This window comes from Syngnathus scovelli, chromosome 11, assembly GCF_024217435.2.
Source record: "Syngnathus scovelli strain Florida chromosome 11, RoL_Ssco_1.2, whole genome shotgun sequence".
NCBI lineage: Eukaryota > Metazoa > Chordata > Actinopteri > Syngnathiformes > Syngnathidae > Syngnathus > Syngnathus scovelli.
Genome location: NC_090857.1, coordinates 11,840,522 through 11,860,203, shown reverse-complemented (window position 1 = coordinate 11,860,203; position 19,682 = coordinate 11,840,522). Strand labels below are relative to the sequence as shown.

The 19,682-nt window shown below is 48.2% G+C and overlaps 1 long non-coding RNA gene across 1 annotated transcript; it reads right to left on the bottom strand.

Annotated features, from left to right (window-relative positions):
* Positions 1-2,692: 2,692 nt before the first annotated feature.
* Positions 2,693-4,745, bottom strand: LOC125977199 (uncharacterized). Its single transcript, XR_011087798.1, has 2 exons — positions 4,409-4,745; positions 2,693-3,426 (listed from the first exon to the last, which is right to left on the bottom strand). It is a non-coding gene; the product is annotated as an uncharacterized lncRNA (long non-coding RNA).
* Positions 4,746-19,682: the final 14,937 nt, after the last annotated feature.

Genomic DNA, 19,682 nt, shown 5'->3' with positions numbered 1-19,682 from the left:
TTGATGTCATGTGTTTCCTGTCAGATTTGTCCTATATAGTACATTTGATATTATTAGGGAAATAGTAGATGCTCCTCAAACACCTTTTATGTCTATGCTTGTTTTGCCAAAAAGGCATTGTGCAAGATGAGTAATGAACTTTTTCACTTTTTTGTCTGGAAGGTATGGCAAGAATGTCTTCATTCTCACAAACCCCGCCCATAGAAACAGACAAGAGTGTACACATTAACAACTATTTGAAGTTATTAACAGAGATGGAAGATGACTGGTATGGTCACGGAAGTACTTTATTGATTGGTGATGTGGTTGATGAAGTAATTCATGACTGGCATGGTGATTTGTTTTCTCCGTAAAGGAAAAATACAAATGATCACTTTAATATATTCTTTAAGGCATTGGATGATTCATGCCCCAAAATGCATTTCCGCATATTTAAAAAGTTAAACATTAACTCAATGAACATAAAGTTCACCCATTTGGCTGGAAGAACAAAGCCCTAAAGCAGTGACGTTATTAGTCATTGTGTCCACTTCAAGTTTACCTCGTGTCTTTTTAGAAGCCGCATGAGTATTTTTTTTTTTTTTTTAGAAAATGAATACATGGCTGTTCCCTGTAATTTATGACTGACCGGTCCAGAATGGATCCCACTTCTCTCACCAGCATCAGTTGAGATAGACTTGAGCTTCCCTTTGACACTAATAAGGACAATTAAGCGCTATAGAAAATTGAGGGAAGGACGCTACCTGTGGTTTATTTATAAGGCTAATGGTGGCCGGATGATGTGACGGACATTTATACGACAACACCCCCTTGTGGTTTACAAACGCAAGTGGTAATAATTGTCACCAGCAGATGAGCAAAATAACTCATGATGTGTGATTACAGAGAAAATTGCAGAAATGATGTAATACATAGTTGATGCACCAGATGGCAGTATATCGGCACAAATCACATCTCCATCCAGCTACAGACGTCACATGTTTAATAGAAGCGATTGGTTAGGTCCCGTGAGTCGTCACCTTATCGTGGTGGAGGGGTTTGCGTGCTCCTATGATCCTAGGAGCCATGTTGTCTGGGGCTTCATGCCCCTGGTAGGGTCACCCATGGCAAAAGGGTCCTAGGTGAGGGGCCAGATAAAGCACGGCTCACCCAAGCCCCTTATGACGAAAAAGACATATGGACTTCATTTTCCCTCGCCCGGATGCGGGTCACCGGGGCCCCCCTCTGGAGCCAGGCCTGGAGGTGGTGCTCGAAGGCGAGCGCCTGGTGGCCGGGCCTTCGCCCATGGGGCCCGTCCGGGCATAGCCCGAAAAGAAAACGTGGGTCCCCCTTCCCATGGGCTCACCACCTGTAGGAGGGGCTAAAGGGGTCGGGTGCAAAGTGAGCTGGGCGGCGGCCAAAGGCGGGGACCTTGGCGGTCCGATCCCCGGCTGCAGAGGCTGGCTCTTGGGACATGGAATGTCACTTCCCTGGCTGGAAAGGAGCCCGAGCTGGTGTGTGAGGCAGAAAAGTTCCGACTAGACAGTCGGACTTGCCTCCACACATAGTTTGGGCTCTGGTACAAGCCCTCTCGAGAGGGGATGGACTCTCTTCCACTCTGGAGTTGCCCACGGTGAGAGGCGTCGAACAGGTGTGGGCATACTTATTGCCCCCCGGCTGGGCGCCTGCACATTGGGGTTCACCCTGGTGAACGAGAGGGTAGCCTCCCTCTGCCTTCGGGTGGGGGAACGAGTCCTGACTGTTGTTTGTGTCTATGCACCAAACAGCAGCTCAGAGTACCCACCCTTCTTGGAGTCCCTGGAGGAAGTGCTGGAGAGCGCTCCTTCTAGGGACTCCATCGTTCTACTGGGTGATTTCAATGCTCACGTGGGCAAGGACAGTGAGACCTGGAAGTCCGTGATTGGGAGGAACGGCCACCCCGATCTGAACCCGAGCGGTATTGTATTATTGGACTTCTGTGCTCGACACGGATTTTCTATAATGAACACCATGTTCAAACATAAGGGTGTCCATGTGTGCACTTGGCACCAGGACACTCTAGGCCAGTGGTTCTCAAACTTTTTTCAGTGATGTACCCCCTTTGAAATATTTTTTCAGCCAAGTACCCCCTGACCAGCGCAACACATTTCTGGTCGCAAAGAAAGAGGTACAGGATTGTCCCATCAGTGTTTGATTTAATAAAGTTAAACAACTTCATACTCCAGACTTTTAGGATCCTGAACTCTCTCCCCCCTCCACTCTCGGCTGTATAACGTCCTGGACTTTTGCGCTATATTCTGACTGTCTGCTGTATGCACTCTTGCTCCATTTTTGCTCCTCTTATTTATTTATTTATTTATGTTATTTGTTTATTATTTATTTATCGCTCTTATTTGTTCATTGTTTGTGCATTCTTGTTTTTACTTTTTGCGCTGTTTACTTGTATGTATATTGTGTAATATGTCTTGTCACCGTGGGATAGTGGGAAACGTAATTTCGATCTCTTTGTATGTCTTGACGTGAAGAAACTGACAATAAAGCAGACTTTGACTTTGTAATAATCTCTTGCAAGGAAATAAAAATATACATAACTAAAAATGTGTTCACAAAATAAATTAACTTAATTATAAATAAATAATATCTTGTTTACAAAATAAATTGATACCTTAATAGTAAATAAAGATTTGCTCATAAAAATAATCAACTTGACCTCTTTTGGGATAAAAAAATTAACTTTTTTCTCTCTTAAAATTGAATTGTTGCATTAAACATTTGATTTTGATTTGACAAGCATTGAACCGTCTTGAAGCTTGAATGAGTCTTTTGCACTCATACTACATTTTCGTGAGAAACATGGGCTTGTACTTCACTTTGTCATCCTTGGTGGCAGGGAGGCAACTGCTGTGATCAAGTTCTTCTCCAGGCTCAGACTGTTTCTTTGCATTGTTTTGATCACAGTCATTGCAGAGAAGAAGGTCTCACATAAATATGTGGAGGCAAAGGGCAGCAGCTGCTCCAAAGCTTTCTGTCCCAGCTCAGGATGCTCCTGCCTCACACACACACACAAAACTGTGTGAGAGTAGATGCGCCAAACTTCATCTACAGGCCACGGTCAGATGCCACTTCCATCAGTTTTTCCTGGTGAGTGACAGGAAGCTTGCTTCTCTTTGCTTCAGACAAGAGAAATGGGTTTGTCACCCAATCCAGCTGTGCAGATTTCTCCTCCATGTCAGCAAAGTAGCAATGAAAGCCCTTTATCAAGTTAGCCAAATGTCCCACTATGAATAACTTCACTGGAGCTGTTTCCACATCTTCATTGGAGAGAGAAGCATCCACCTGAGGAAAGCAGGTGAAATCCTCCTGACCACATGCCCTTTTCCACAGCTCTGTTTTCTTCAGGAAACCACCCACCTTGTCATACAGGTTCAGGATGCTGGTGTCCTTGCCCTGCAGAGACACATTCAGTTCGTTCAGTTTAATGAATATATCTGCCAGATAGCAAAGCTTTGCAAGCCAATCCGTGTTCTCGAACAAGGTGGCATGGGGAGATCTGTGCTCTGTCAGAAAGGTGTGTACTTCAGCTCGTAACTCCAACAGCCTGTTGAGTATCTTCCCTCGAGAGAGCCAGCGCACTTCTGTATGCAGGAGGAGTTGCGTGTTCAGCTCCTATGTTTTTACAGAGGCGGCGGAACAAACGTGCATTAAGTGGCCTTGACTTGATGAAGTTCATCACTAATGCTGTCGTTCAAAACATCATGCAACACGGGGCTCATTTTCTTGGACGCTAACGCTTCCCTGTGAATCACACAGTGAGTCCACTTAATGTCGGGATTTCACTTTTTAATCCGCGTAATGAGCCCTTTCGCACTGCCCGTCATTGGTGCAGCCGCATCTGTACAGACGCTGCTGCAGGATTTCCAGCTGATACCATTTTCAGAGAAAAATGCATTAACGACATTAAAAATGTCCTCTCCGGTTGTTCTCCCCTCCAGACTTTTGCAGAAAAGTATGTGTTCACAAATGTCGTCAGTCTCAATGTATCTCACAAAAGCAACAAGCTGTGCATTTCCACTGACATCTGTGGATTCATCCAGCTGGAGTGAAAAAGAGTCGCCAAGTTTGCTCACAACTTGTTCGGCAATGTCTACACCCATTCTGTCTATTCTGCGGCAAACGGTGTCATTAGACAAAGGCACAGTTTTTAATGTATTCGCAGATTTTTTGTCTAGCATAGTTTCGGTCAATACAACAGCGGCGGGGAGCAGCAGCTCTTCAGCTATGGTGAACGGTTTTTTGGCTTTAGCTACAAGCAAAGAAACCGCGTAAGAAGCCTTCAGGGCTTTGGCTGATGTAGTGGAGGCTTTTCGCATTGTGTCTTGGGATGACTTGAAGTCAGAATGTTTCCTCCTGAAGAACTCCGGTGGCTTACCAACATGGCATCCGTGCTTTGTGGTGAGATGCCGCTGGAGATGAACAGGTGTTGTGCTCGATTTGGTTCCCCCGTGAGATTTTGTTCCCCCTGCCGCGGGAGCGCGCACGCCTTGTTTGGAAAGCGAAAAACCGATGCCGGTCGGCGTCAGCACTATGTTGTTTTCAATAAAAACATGAAGAACTCACGTTTGCGTCAGTCAATTTTAATTTTTAGAAATGATTATTCTCATTTGATGTCTTTAAGTTCATCCGCGTTCTGCCGTTGAAGCGGGGTGCATTCAAAGACCAGTCGTACAGACGGAACACTCATTTACTTCACCAAAAAGCAACGCTATAATTACATGAGCTCTTTGCATAAACCTCGATGCAAAGAAACTCCTCCTTTTGGGTACCGTTACATGCTACAAGGAGTATATATCACAAAGGAGACTTTATACTTAATTGTGATCATCATTCATCCATCCATTTTATTACTCAGGTATTTTCAAAGCAAATTCATATTGTTGCATTTATTAATTTGCCTTAAAATAAAAGCTGACACTATAGCAATGTCAAACGTGTTCATTTAAGAAAAAGCCACACATGTTTTGTGATCAAATCTTTCATAACGAGAATGATTTGAGTGAATTGATTTGAATGAATAATTGAGAAGAAATTTCAGTTCTGAAGACTCCTTTTGTCCCAAGCAAAGTGAAAGGTGGTGGGATAAAAATTGTAACAGGAACGCTATAAAAAATGTCAAGCGTGAATATTTGTGCCCCCCTCCCATTTTGAGAACGGTGAGTCCTGGACATCGACTGGCTTTTTTTCTGTCAGGAAAAACAGGAAAAAAAACAGTTGGAGTCTACGACTCATCGTTCTCAAAATAAGGGGGGGGGGGGGGGGGATATGTTTCCCCTCAAAATAAGGGGGGGGGGGGAACATATGGATATGTTCCCCCCTGTAATTTGGCCTAGGAATAAGGGAACCTGTTCAAATGTGCCACACTACCTGAACAGACACCCAGGAAGACAGAAAAAAAGCCAGTCGATGTCCAGGACTCACCGTTCTCAAAATGGTTCATGGACAGCGCTATATCAGCGCCGCCAACGCAGACCCGAGTGTCAGTCTGTCCCGTGATGCTTCGCTCATCTGTCCCTGAGAATCTGACTTTACAATTCAAATCCACAGAACTGCTTGTCCACCCCAGCCAGATCGCCGCTCCAGCGCCAGCCACCCCAGCGCCAGCCATCCCCATCATCCCCTTCCACAATAAAGTCTGTCGCTACGCACTTGGCTGTACTGTCCGATCCCTTACAGTACAGACTGACCACGCTATGCAGCCAGCGAACGACGAGACGGCATTGAGCCGACTGGAGCGAGCCGAGACCGCCATCAGCAGCCTGTCCGCCGACATCCGGAATCTGATCGAGGTTGGTCAACAACAACAGCTACAGCAGCAGTAGATGGCCCAAGCCCTCCAGAGACTGTCGGTGGCTGCGTCCCCGGCTGTCACGGCACCCCCGCACCGCCCATCTGCCGAGGCCAGGAGGCTCGTGGACGTCCCGGAGCCCCGCCTTGGCAACATCGAGAAGTTTAACGGAGACCCCAAGCACGTGAGGGCATTCGTGACTAACTGCCGCATAACGTTCAGCCTCCAGCCCGTCACGTTTGCGTCGGAATCTGCCAAGGTCGGGTTCGTCCTAACCCACCTCACGGGCGAGGCGCGGCTGTGGGGTCTGGCCGAATACGAGAGGATGGCCCCAGCTTGCGATTCATTCGACGCCTTCGCGGAGGAATTGCTCTGCCTGTTCGACCTGGGCTCCGCCGCCGAAGACGCCGCCGAGGAACTGGTGACGCTGCGTCAAGGTAGCCGATCGGTCGCGGAGTACGCACTTAAGTTCCAGACGTTGGCCGGCAGCAGCGGATGGAACACGCCGGCGCTCGTTAGCACATTCCTCAACGGCCTCGCTGAGTACATGAAAGACGAGCTGGTTTCTTACGATCGCCCGCGAACCCTGAAGGGCGCGATGGACTTGGCGGCCCGAGTAGACCGGCGGATCCGGACGCGGCGGCGCGATCGGGAGAGGAGGTCCCCGCAGAACCCGCGTGGTCACCTTCCTCCGTCTGCTAGGGACCCGCCAACCACACCACCCGCCGAGCCCATGGATCTGGGAGGGGCTCGGGTCCCCTCGGAGGAGCACCGTCGACGCCTCTCACTGGGCTTGTTTTTTTACTGTGGGGAGGGGGGTCATCGGGTGGCGGGGTGCCCGTTAAAAGGCCGGAGCTCACGTGGCGTCGGGGGATCCGCGTGAGCTCGACCAGCACCGGCTCTCCCAGTCCCAGCACGCAGAAACATACATTTGTATTTCATCAAACTTTTTATAACTAATTCTCAAGACAATCAGGCTTACTGTTTTTTTTTTTTTTTTTTTTAATACCGGTATATATTTTTGTAAAATCTCACGTACCTCCACGTACCCCCAGGGGTACGCGTACCTCCATTTGAGAACCACTGCCCTAGGCCACAGTTCGATGATCGACTTTGTAGTCATGTCATCGGATTTGCGGCCGCATGTTTTGGACACTCGGGTGAAGAGAGGGGCGGAGTTGTCAACTGATCACCCAAACGCTCTGTGAGGGTCTGCTGGGAACGTCTGGCAGAATCCCCTGGCAGGAAGAGCTTCTACTCCCACCTCCGGCAGAGCTTTTCCCACATCCCGGGGGAGGCGGGGGACATTGAGTCCGAGTGGACAATGTTACGCGCCTCATTGTTGAGGCAGCCGACCAGAGCTGTGGCCGTAAGGTCGTTGGTGCCTGTCGTGGCGGCAATCCCCGAACCCGCTGGTGGACACAGGCGGTAAGGGATGCCGTCAAGCTGAAGAAGGAGTCCTATTGGGCCGTTTTGGCCTGCGGGACTCCGGAGGCAGCTGACAAGTACCGGATGGCCAAATGGAACCCGGGCGTGGGAGGAGTTTGGCAAAGCCATGGAGAATGACTTCCAGACGGCTTCGAGGAAATTCTGGTCTACCATCCGGCGTCTCAGGAGGGGGAAGCAGTGCACCGTCAACACTGTTTACAGTGGAGATGGCATGCTGCTGACCTCGACTCGGGACGTTGTGACTCGGTAGGGAGAATACTTCGAAGACCTCCTCAATTCCACCGACATGCCTTCCATTGTGGAAGCAGGGCCTGGAGACTCTGAGGCGGACTCTCCAATCTCTGGGGTTGAAGTCACTGAGGTAGTTAAAAAACTCCTCGGTGGCAAGGCCCCGGGGGTGGATGAGATCTGCCCGGAGTTCTTAAAGGCTCTGGATGTTGTGGGGCTGTCATGGCTGACACACCTCTACAACATTGCGTGGACATCGGGGACGGTGCCTCTGGATTGGCAGACTGGGGTGTTGGTTCGCCTCTTTAAGAAGGGGGACCGGAGGGTGTGTTCCAATTACAGGGGAATCACACTCCTCAGCCTCCCTGGTAAGGTCTATTCAGGGGTGCTGGAGAGGAGGGTCCGTCGGGAGGTCGAACCTCGGATTCAGGAGGAGCAGTGTGGCTTTCGTCCTGGCTGTGGAACAGTGGCCCAGCTCTACACCCTCAGCAGGATCCTCGAGGGGGCATGGGAGTTCGCCCAACCAGTCCATATGTGTTTTGTGGACTTGGAGAAGGCGTTCAACCGTGTCCCTCGGTAGGTTCTGTGGAGGGTGCTTAAGGAGTATGGGGTGCCGAGCCAACTGATAAGGGCGGTTTGGTCCCTGTATCACCGATGCCAGAGTCTGGTCCACATTTCCGGCAGTAAGTCAGATTCGTTCCCAGTTAGGGTTGGACTCTACCAAGGCTGCCCTTTGTCACCGATTCTGTTTATAATTTTTATGGACAGAATTTCTAGGCGCAGCCGAGGCGTTGAGAGTGTCCGGTTTGGGGACCTCAGCATCGCGTCGTCTGCTTTTTGCAGACGACGTGGTGCTGTTGGCTTCTTCAAGCCGTGATCTCTAGCTCTCACTGGAGCGGTTCGCAGTCGAGTGTGAAGCGGTCAGGATGAGGGTCACCACCTCCAAATCCGAGTCCATGGTACTCGGTTGGAAAAGGGTGGAATGCCCTCTCCGGACCAGGGATGAGATACTGCCCCAAGTAGAGGAGTTCAAGTATCTTGGGGTCTTGTTCACGAGTGAGAGCAGGATGGAGCGCGAGATCGACAGGCGGATCGGTGCAGTGTCGGCAGTAATGCGGACTCTGTACCGGTCCGTCGTAGTAAAGAGAGAGCTGAGCCAAAAGGCAAAGCTCTCAATTTACCGGTCGATCTATGCTCCTACCCTCACCTATGGTCACGAGCTATGGGTCGTGACCGAAAGAACGAGATCCAGGATACAAGCGGCTGAAATGAGTTTCCTCTGCAGGGTGTCGGGGCTCCCCCTTAGAGATAAGGTGAGAAGCTCGGTCATCCGGGAGAGACTCGGAGTAGAGCCGCTGCTCCTCCATGTTGAGAGGAGCCAGATGAGGTGGCTCGGGCATCTCATTAGGATACCTCCTGGACGCCTCCCTGGGGAGGTGTTCGGGCATGTCCCACCGGTAAGAGACCCCGGGGACAACCCAGGACGCGCTGGAGAGACTATGTCTCTCAGCTGCCCTGGGAACACCTTTGGATCCCCCGGAATGAGCTGGATGAAGTGGCTGGGGAGAGGGAAGTCTAGGAGTCCCTCCTAAAGCTGCTGCCCCCGCGACCCGACCCTGGATAAGCGGAAGAAGATGGATGGATGGATGGATGGATGGATGGATGGATGGATGGATGGATGGATGGATGGATGGATGGATGGATGGATGGATGGATGGATGGATAGGTTGATTAAGGTGATTTCTGTCTGCTATATTGGAGTCACTCACTATGCTTAACCTTGTTTCCACTCGTGAGGATTCTGATTCATGAATCCTTTTTAATTTTCCTTTGACTTTTTTTAATGCGACAAACAGGAATTGTATGATGATAATCATAGAACAGGAAATTGAACGTTTGATAACAGGAATAGCAACACAAGTAAATAGGTGTGTTTATAAAATAATAAAATGATTATTAGTTAAAATATTGTTCAGCACTGTAAAAAACATGACCACAATAAAAATGTTTAAATATGATTTTGTAATAATTTGAAGTATAGTCATAGTTACTACTATATAAATCAAAATAAGAAAATCAAAAACTAGAATAAAATTATTTTCAATGTATCACAATTTGTTTGACACATTGAGTTCATTTGAACCATGTTATGCTCTTTTCATGGCTTTGTCACTCTGTATCCTCGCTCATGTCTTCATGGGGGAACATAAAGCAGAAGAGAAGGTTTTTAACGGACTTACCGCCTCACTCTTGTCCATCACTTTTATCACCGTCGGCACAGTCTCGTTGGGGCCTTTAATCCTGTTAGTAGTTGAGAAGCGGTGTGACGCTTTTTAGTTGTGAAATAACGCGCCACCATTCTCCAGGCTGCTTCTTCTTCCCCTCTCTGTGGAGATGTAGGAAGAGAGCTTCTTATGTGCCTAGCAGGTGGGCTGGAGACACATCAAAGCTCTCACTACATGTGGAATGTCACCTTCAAGTGTCTGGATAGATGCTTGACAAGTCCTGCCAGACATCAACCAATTAAGGAGCGAAAAGCAGGACATGTCTGAGCTAAAGTCAGAGGGTTCAAAATCCTTTCATTACAGCAAGTGGTTGGTTTTCTGTCTGGCGACATTGACCTTGACTTCTTACCTTGAAGAAAACATATTTTTACATTTTAATTTTTAAGATTTTTTTTCCACTCATAATTTTAATAATTACATACTTGTGGAAATTTAGTTTTTAAAAATAAAAAAAATTGAACCGCACATTTTTTTTAAATTGTACATATACACACACGCACATCGAAACACATGTATGTGCACACACACACAGATTCACACATTTTCATGGTCAGATCAATTAAGAGATTGCATGGACAAGATAGAGGGCGAGGTGCAGTGTAGGATATCAAATGTATGGCTAATGCATTCTGTGCAGAATATGAGCTTCACCATCGAGGGAATTATCGACAAATTTGTGAAGGGGGGTAGGGAGCTGATGATATCTTTAACCTCCCGCCTCCCATTTCCTTCCTCCACTGTACTGTGATACCCACATCCTCCTTGCAATGAACATCAGATGTTGAATTTCTTATCTTGGCCTCTAAATGAATATTTCTCAAGAAGCCTAAAAAAAAATGACATTACTCCAGGAAATGGCTGATGCTGGCCTTATTTGGCCATGAGCATGCGTCATCATTAGAGCGGTAACACTTGATAGTAACTGTAAAAGGTACGAGGGCAATTTCACAACCAATTCCACTCCCAAGGCCTTCCTCCCCCATCTTTACTCTCACCTTGTCCTTGCCCCACTGTAATGAAGACACCGCGCCTGCCACTGGGATTCATGTTATTGATTCTTCCAGTTTCACTAGTCTACACCTACAATATACTATGGATGGATGGATGGACAGACAGACGGACGGAGTAGTATAGACAGAAGTGAACATCCAAACTCCCCAATGCCTCACCTTGTATCGGATCTACTGTGCACAAAAAGTATTGATTTCTTACCCTGACAAAGGAACAGAGGGGGGCTCATATGATCACATGGATTACACACAAGCACAGACGCACATTCGCACTCATATCAAATCCCCATCTCAAAGAAGAGCCGAAGCCCCTCCACCTCCTGTGCACACATGCGCGCACACACGCACACGCAGACACACTCACACACACACTTTCATGTCTGAGGAAAAATGGCCAGTACAATGTACAAATCCATCTAGGCGATTGGTGTGTGTATGTGTGTGTATGTGTGTGTACGTGCGTGTGTGCGTGTGTGTGTTCATGTGTGTGTGTGCGTGTGTGTGTGTGTGCGTGCGTGTGTGTGCGTGCGTGCGTGTGTGTGCGTGCGTGTGTGTGTGTGCGTGTGTGTGTGCGTGTGCGTGCGTGTGTGTGCGTGTGTGTGTGTGCGTGTGTGCTGACTGTGAGATTTGAGGTGTAATGAATACATTGTCTGGGCTTGTGGGGGCTGCTCTGTATTCAGCTCAAGCATATCCCAGCTCCTTGATAAAAATGCATTACTGGCACGGCTACGTGGGGGGTTTACAGTGCTGTATATGGAGTTTGTGTGTTTTTAATATTAACAATAGTATTTTGCTGCATGAGTGCCCAACTGTAATAAATAGAGCCCTCCGGAAAAATCATTGGAGATGTAATTGCTTCCACGCCCACTTGTCACTGGGGTTTTGATGTTTAATTACACTAGGCCTTTGCTGGAGTAAAAAAAAAAAAAAAAAAAAGACAAGCAAACAAAACCCAGTACAGTACGCCATGTTTGCACTGCACAACATTCTTTTCTCTCTCTCTCTTTCCAGGAATACCGCAATAAGAAATTTTTATCCGCTCGACAGCGCTACTATTTATATTACGTTTATTTTGTTGAAACATATACAATAGTTCAATTATATGAAATATAAATATGTTTATTTTATATGCCTTTAATTGTTTGTTGGTACATATTTATTTAATTAATTATGATTTTATTGTTATTTTTTAATTCTATATTTATTCTATATTTCATAATTTGTTAAAAATGTACGTTTATATGTAGCATAATATGGAAGTTTCACACAAACAACAAACGATACGCTCATTCGTCACCACCTGAGTCCTTCAACATGATACGTGCGTGCACACACGTACACGCATATTACATATAAGCACTGAAGTCTGTGCTGAGCACTGAGCTGCTTATTGGAGCATGATGTTACACCAGACGCAAATAAACACTTGAAATTTAACATGGATGAGGAAGTGCGTACCATTTTAACTTTAATTTGGTCGTGTGCCACTCTCACAAATAATTAACAAAGCCCCGGTAAAAAAGAAAATGTCGTGTTTAAAAATGTATTTGCAGCCATGCTGTTCCACTCCAGTCCTACAGGGTTTGCTAGTGATCACACACACTGTGACCTCCTCAAGCAGCCTGAGGTGCTCACTTACAGTCATTGCTAATTGCACTAGTTGGTATTTTAACACGAAATGGCATCACCCCCTTGTTGCAAACCTCGCGGGCTCATGGTACTCCGCTTGTGCAGTGAGTCAGGAAATGTGTGTCATTTCTTCCGGGCCACATAAATGAATGATGTCGTCCATCACCGCCATCGGCGACCATCTGCAACAACTGCAAATTCGGCTCATCTGAGCCAAACGACTAACAGAAAACACAGTGGAAGCCAATGTCTATTTTTAGCATCAATCGTACTAGTGAACTGTAACCAAAATCTTGCAACATAAACCTTTAAAAAATTTAGTTTGAATCCCTCACAAATTTTCATTATTCATTGTCAGGCTTTGCTCCCTAATCCCTGAGTCCTCTTTGTAGTTCCAAAATTTAGAGCACTCCTATTTGTTTCCTGCTAATTTGCCAACATACTTAGCAAATATAGTCAAGCAAAATAATATTAGGTTGCTCCTGTTTACTGTGATTATAAATGTACACAAAATGACACTTTTCATCATTGGTCTGAATTGGTGCTGGAGAGACTCATTGAGAAGCTAAATTTAGCAACGTTGCGTGTGTGTATGGGGTGACTGTGTATGTTCCTGCGAATGTGTATCTACAACGCATTCCTATATCAGTCCTTGTGTGTGGGTTGTGGAATCAGTGGCCCCCTTGGGGGTCTCGTCACAGACTGTCCAGCTGGTTTTATTGGGCAGTTGCTCCTGGGCGTCTCAGAATAACACAGTGGTGGTTGTTTGTAGCAGACGGAGCCCCACGTTGTTGACCCCTGGAAAGGATCATAACATGATTTCACATTCATTATTATCACGATTTGCTATAATTTACTTGGTACTTGCTTTGGCCAATGAGACCATTTATTGTGGGCCAGCAGACCAAAAGATTAGTTATAATACAGGCTTTGTAATTGATTATTTGCAAATCCACCCATTTTCTGTACTGCTTATACTCACGAGGGTTCTTCCTAACCGTTAATTTTTTTTTCCAATCTATGCACAAAAAAAAAACCCCTCCGCGAGTCGTCACCTTATCGTGGTGGAGGGGTTTGCGTGCCCCTATGATCCTAGGAGCCATGTTGTCGGGGGCTTCATGCCCCTGGTAGGGTCACCCATGGCAAACGGGTCCTAGGTGAGGGGCCAGACAAAGCACGGCTCACAAGCCCCTTATGATGAGTGATATAAATGGACTTAGTTTTCCCTCGCCCGGACGCGGGTCACCGGGGCCTCCCTCTGGAGCCAGGCCTGGAGGCGGGGCTCGAAGGCGAGCGTCTGGTGGCCGGGCCTTCGCCCATGGGGCCCGGCCGGGCATAGCCCGAAATGGAAACGTGGGTCCCCCTTCCCATGGGCTCACCACCTGTGGGAGGGGCCGAAGGGGTCGGGTGCAATGTGAGCTGGGCGGCAGCCAAAGGCGGGGACCTTGGCGGTCTGATCCCCGGCTGCAGAAGCTGGCTCTTGGGACATGGAATGTCACCTCTCTGGCTGGAAAGGAGCCCGAGCTGGTGTGTGAGGCAGAAAGATTCCGACTAGATATAGTCGGACTAGCCTCCACACACAGTTTGGGTTCCGGTACAAGCCCTCTCGAGAGGGGCTGGACTCTCTTCCACTCTGGAGTTGCCCACGGTGAGAGGCGTCGAGCAGGTGTGGGTATACTTATTGCCCCCCGGCTGGGCGCCTGCACATTGGGGTTCACCCCGGTGAACGAGAGGGTAGCCTCCCTCCGCCTTCGGGTGGGGGGACGGGTCCTGACTGTTGTTTGTGTCTATGCACCAAACAGCAGCTCAGAGTACCCACCCTTCTTGGGGTCCCTGGAGGAAGTGCTGGATAGCGCTCCTTCTGGGGACTCTATCGTTCTACTGGGTGACTTCAATGCTCACGTGGGCAATGACAGTGAGACCTGGAAGGGCGTGATTGGGAGGAACGGCCCCCCTGATCTGAACCCGAGCGGTGTTCTATTGTTGGACTTCTGTGCTCGACACGGATTTTCAATAATGAACACCATGTTCAAACATAAGGGTGTCCATGTGTGCACTTGGCACCAGGACACCCTAGGCCGCAGTTCGATGATCGACTTTGTAGTCGTGTCATCGGATTTGCGGCCGCATGTTTTGGACACTCGGGTGAAGAGAGGGGCGGAGCTGTCAACTGATCACCACCTGGTGGTGGGCTGGCTCCGATGGTGGGGGAAGATGCCGGTCCGACCTGGCAGACCCAAACGCTCTGTGAGGGTCTGCTGGGAACGTCTGGCAGAATCTCCTGTCAGGAAGAGCTTCAACTCCCACCTCCGGCAGAGCTTTTCCCACGTCCCGGGGGAGGCGGGGGACATTGAGTCTGAGTGGACCATGTTCCGCGCCTCCATTGTTGAGGCGGCCGACCGGAGCTGTGGCCGTAAGGTCGTTGGTGCCTGTCGTGGCGGCAACCCCCGAACCCGCTGGTGGACACCGGCGGTAAGGGATGCCGTCAAGCTGAAGAAGGAGTCCTATCGGGCCGTTTTGGCCTGCGGGACTCCGGAGGCAGCTGACAGGTACCGGATGGCCAAGCGGAACGCGGCTTCGGCGGTTGCTGAGGCAAAAACCCGGGCGTGGGAGGAGTTCGGTGAGGCCATGGAGAATGACTTTCGGACGGCTTCGAGGAAATTCTGGTCCACCATCCGGCGTCTCAGGAGGGGGAAGCAGTGCAACGTCAACACTGTTTACAGTGGGGATGGCGTGCTGCTGACCTCGACTCGGGACGTCGTGAGTCGGTGGGGAGAATACTTCGAAGACCTCCTCAATTCCACCTACACGCCTTCCATTGAGGAAGCAGGGCCTAGAGACTCTGAGGCGGATTCTCCAATCTCTGGGGTCGAAGTCACTGAGGTAGTTAAAAAACTCCTCGGTGGCAAGGCCCCGGGGGTGGATGAGATCCGCCCAGAGTTCTTAAAGGCTCTGGATGTTGTGGGGCTGTCATGGCTGACACGCCTCTACAACGTTGCGTGGACATCGGGGACAGTGCCTCTGGATTGGCAGACTGGGGTGGTGGTTCCCCTCTTTAAGAAGGGGGACCGGAGGGTGTGTTCCAATTACAGGGGAATCACACTCCTCAGCCTCCCTGGTAAGGTCTATTCAGGGGTGCTGGAGAGGAGGGTCCGTCGGGAGGTCGAACCTCGGATTCAGGAGGAGCAGTGTGGCTTTCGTCCTGGCCGTGGAACAGTGGACCAGCTCTACACCCTCGGCAGGATCCTCGAGGGTGCATGGGAGTTTGCCCAACCAGTCCACATGTGTTTTGTGGACTTGGAGAAGGCGTTTGACCGTGTCCCTCGGGAGGTTCTGTGGAGGGTGCTTCGGGAGTACGGGGTGCCAAGCCAACTGATAAGGGCGGTTCGGTCCCTGTATCACCGATGCCAGAGTCTGGTCCGCATTTCCGGCAGTAAGTCGGATTCGTTCCCAGTGAGGGTTGGACTCCGCCAAGGCTGCCCTTTGTCACCGATTCTGTTCATAATTTTTATGGACAGAATTTCTAGGCGCAGCCGAGGCGTTGAGGGGGTCCGGTTTGGGGACCTCAGCATCGCGTCTCTGCTTTTTGCAGATGACGTGGTGCTGTTGGCTTCTTCAGGCCGTGATCTCCAGCTCTCGCTGGAACGGTTCGCAGCCGAGTGTGAAGCGGTCGGGATGAGGGTCAGCACCTCCAAATCCGAGTCCATGGTCCTCGATCGGAAAAGGGTGGAATGCCCTCTCCGGATCGGGGATGAGATCCTGCCCCAAGTGGAGGAGTTCAAGTATCTTGGAGTCTTGTTCACGAGTGAGGGGAGGATGGAGCGTGAGATCGACAGGCGGATCGGTGCAGCGTCGGCAGTAATGCGGACCCTGTACCGGTCCGTTGTGGTGAAGAGAGAGCTGAGCCAAAAGGCAAAGCTCTCAATTTACCGGTCGATTTACGCTCCTACCCTCACCTATGGTCACGAGCTATGGGTCGTGACCGAAAGAACGAGATCTCGGATACAAGCGGCCGAAATGAGTTTTCTCCGCAGGATGTCCGGGCTCTCCCTTAGAGATAGGGTGAGAAGCTCGGTCATCCGGGAGAGACTCGGAGTAGAGTCGCTGCTCCTCCACGTTGAGAGGAGCCAGATGAGGTGGCTCGGGCATCTTATCAGGATGCCTCCTGGACGCCTCCCTGGGGAGGTGTTCCGGGCATGTCCCACCGGTAGGAGACCCCGGGGACGACCCAGGACGCGCTGGAGAGACTATGTCTCTCAGCTGGCCTGGGAACGCCTTGGGATCCCCCGGGATGAGCTGGATGAAGTGGCTGGGGAGAGGGAAGTCTGGGAGTCCCTCCTGAAGCTGTTGCCCCCGCGACCCGACCCCGGATAAGCGGAAGAAGATGGATGGATGGATGGATGGATATGCACAAAAAAATGTTGAGAAAGCGTTGTGGTTAGGTGAAATTAAGGTTGAGCTAACTCAACTTGCTGTTTGGAAGAGCCATTGAACGCCATTATTAGAAATTGGGCAAATTCAATTATTTGCCCAATATACTTTTCAGTCATACTGCCACCCACTGGCCCGGCATGCAAATTGCAGCTCAAGCAACACCCTCTTCTTTACTCAGCCGCACCTTTTTGTTCACATTATATTTTAGCTAATGCTAATCTGTCAAGCGTGTAAATGCACTTATGCATTCAAGCTTGCACGTTAGTAGTCAATTTCCACACACTAACGTTCTCCCCTGTATCAGCGATTCAAAAAGCTCTAACTGCGTGCAGACATGCAGCATAAAAGCAGTCCCCGTAAAAGTTTAATGTGTTTGTCAATATGTTATGAGAGAGCTTCACTGCCCAAGCAACACTTTTCTTCCCTCCTCAAATAAATCAAGAAAAGATGGAGAAGTGACTTTTTCCAAGTCAGTCTTTTACCAACACACATGGGTTGGTCACCAGAAGGCCTTTGCAATGACATTTTGGTTGGGGGTGCTCATACTGTAGCGCCCTTTAATTGCCAGGCCACAAGCAGCTGCAAGTGCTTTGAGCTTCCAAATGCACGTTTCATTTTGGGACATGTTTTTAGGGGAGGGATTTAATCACAGGGTACTTTTCCTGTATCTTACATCTACATTGGTTTTGTCTCATTTGTATGCTTCATTGGCCCTAACCACTGTCTTAAGTCACAATCAAACCTATTAGGGTGAAGCTTGTATCTGTGCAGGTGTCTTCTGTTATTTATGACCCCATCTTTGGCCTGCAACAACTCTCAACTGATTCAAACAATTCCAGTATGAGAATCTCATTCGGAGCACTTATATTGCATGTTTCACTTCGACCCAAGATGAACTTGAATAAGCACTAAGATGAGCACTAAGTCAGCAGAATGAAAACATGCCAAAAGCTTGCCCTTAAATGGACTCAGCCAATCAGTGTGGACATTTTAATTCCAACTAACTACATATGTATCTTCTGCTAAAGTTTTGATTTTTAAAAAAAGCCTCTGCAGCCTCTTCTGCCACACTAGTGCGCAGTATCTCCAGGACCTCATTTAGCTGTGACGCACAAGCTCACACACACACGCACACACACATGAGAACTACACTGCTGTTCATCCTCAGGGGAAGTGCTGAGTGTCTCATCTTATCCCATCACACTCCTACTTCTCCTCCTCTTCCTCGGCCTAAAACGAAGAGCAGTGATGTATCGACTTTCTCGTCCCACTGATGCTTCCTAAAACGTAGCGGAAAGGAGAGATATATTTGAAGAAAACAAAATGGGTCATCTAAGGCTGACAACAATATACGTTTGAGTCAAGTAATACAGCAGAAGATGATGTCTGGTGTCTGTGGAAATGGTGTCACATTTTCCAAAAGTCGAGAATGGATGATGTTCGAGTATATTGCATTCATTAACGTGTGCATATGCTGCATGCAGTTTTCATTTTCACGCAAGCTTCCAGGAAATATTAAAACCCAATGTTGCAGTTTGCCAACTCAGCTGTCGTAATTTATTCCATCTGAATTAGCATGAAAGTACATTTTAATTCATTCGTCTCAGATATTATTTAAAATTCTCGGGGGATGATGATTAGCTGACCTGGTGAGGAAAGATAGGAAGTCAAAGCAGATTCGCGCTGAAACTGAGTATAGGCATCAAGTCACGCATTTCACATTCATTTAATTCTTCAGGTATTATGATTACAGGGATGCTGTCTAAAGTGAGAAACTTGGCCTATAATGATAAAATGGCAGATAAAAATTCTTCGTCTATGAAAAACTGATTCAATCATCCTAAATGTGTGACGTCAAGGATGATGAATGGAGTCAAAGATGACTTGTGTTGAGTAACGGGATGAGGCATTAAATAACAGTGCGTGTAAATTTGTGTGTGTCTGTGTGTGTGTGTGTGTGGGGGGGGGGGGTGATCGAAAGTGGAGATTTGTTTTTAATCTGGATTAATGATGGCAAGCAGCCCCCATTTTGGACCACTCTTATGATTTAATGAAAACCATGGCAAGGACATTGGCACCCTGTGGCGACCACGATGTGTGTGCATTTGTGTGTGTGTGTGTGTGTGTGTTTGTGTGTGTGTGTTAGCCTATTTCATAAGAGCAACACTCTACAGAGATACAGTCATGCCACATCATTCAGTGAAAAGGAAACTGAAGAGCTTCATGACAATTCATGCGGTTGTTAGCCAGTAAGTGTCTGTTATATCACGGCAGTCATATCAGACAATTCATCCAAACGTCAACACTACAATTTTTAAATTTTTACCACCCAGCAAGTAAGCTGTAACCAAATTCCTGGCATTGGGCTGATGTTTACTGAACTGAACTGTACGACCAAAATAAAGCATCTAATTATATTTTGTAATGTGAGTTCTACATTATCTAATACTTCGAAAGTGCATACGCACACAATTCAACAACATGGTGACCTATTTAACAAAGCAGGGGGGCTGTCAGAGGCAACATCTGCACAAACTGCTGCTGCTTCCCAACATTTTTGTTCAGACACTGCAGCAATGGCAGCGTTATTAATGCATGTTGCCTGCATAGCACAATGCAGTAGCATTAATATTGTCCCATGCGGCATATTTGACTGTGTGCTCCGTACCAAGTTCATCGCTGCGTACATCAGCAGAACAAGTGTGTGAGACTGGATCACCGGCCAGATGTTAAATCCAGCAGTAATTCGCCCCAGTTTTAACTCTTTATCTCGTGCGCCAATCTGGTTTTGTTGAGTGGGTTTAGGAAGAATATATTTACAGTATG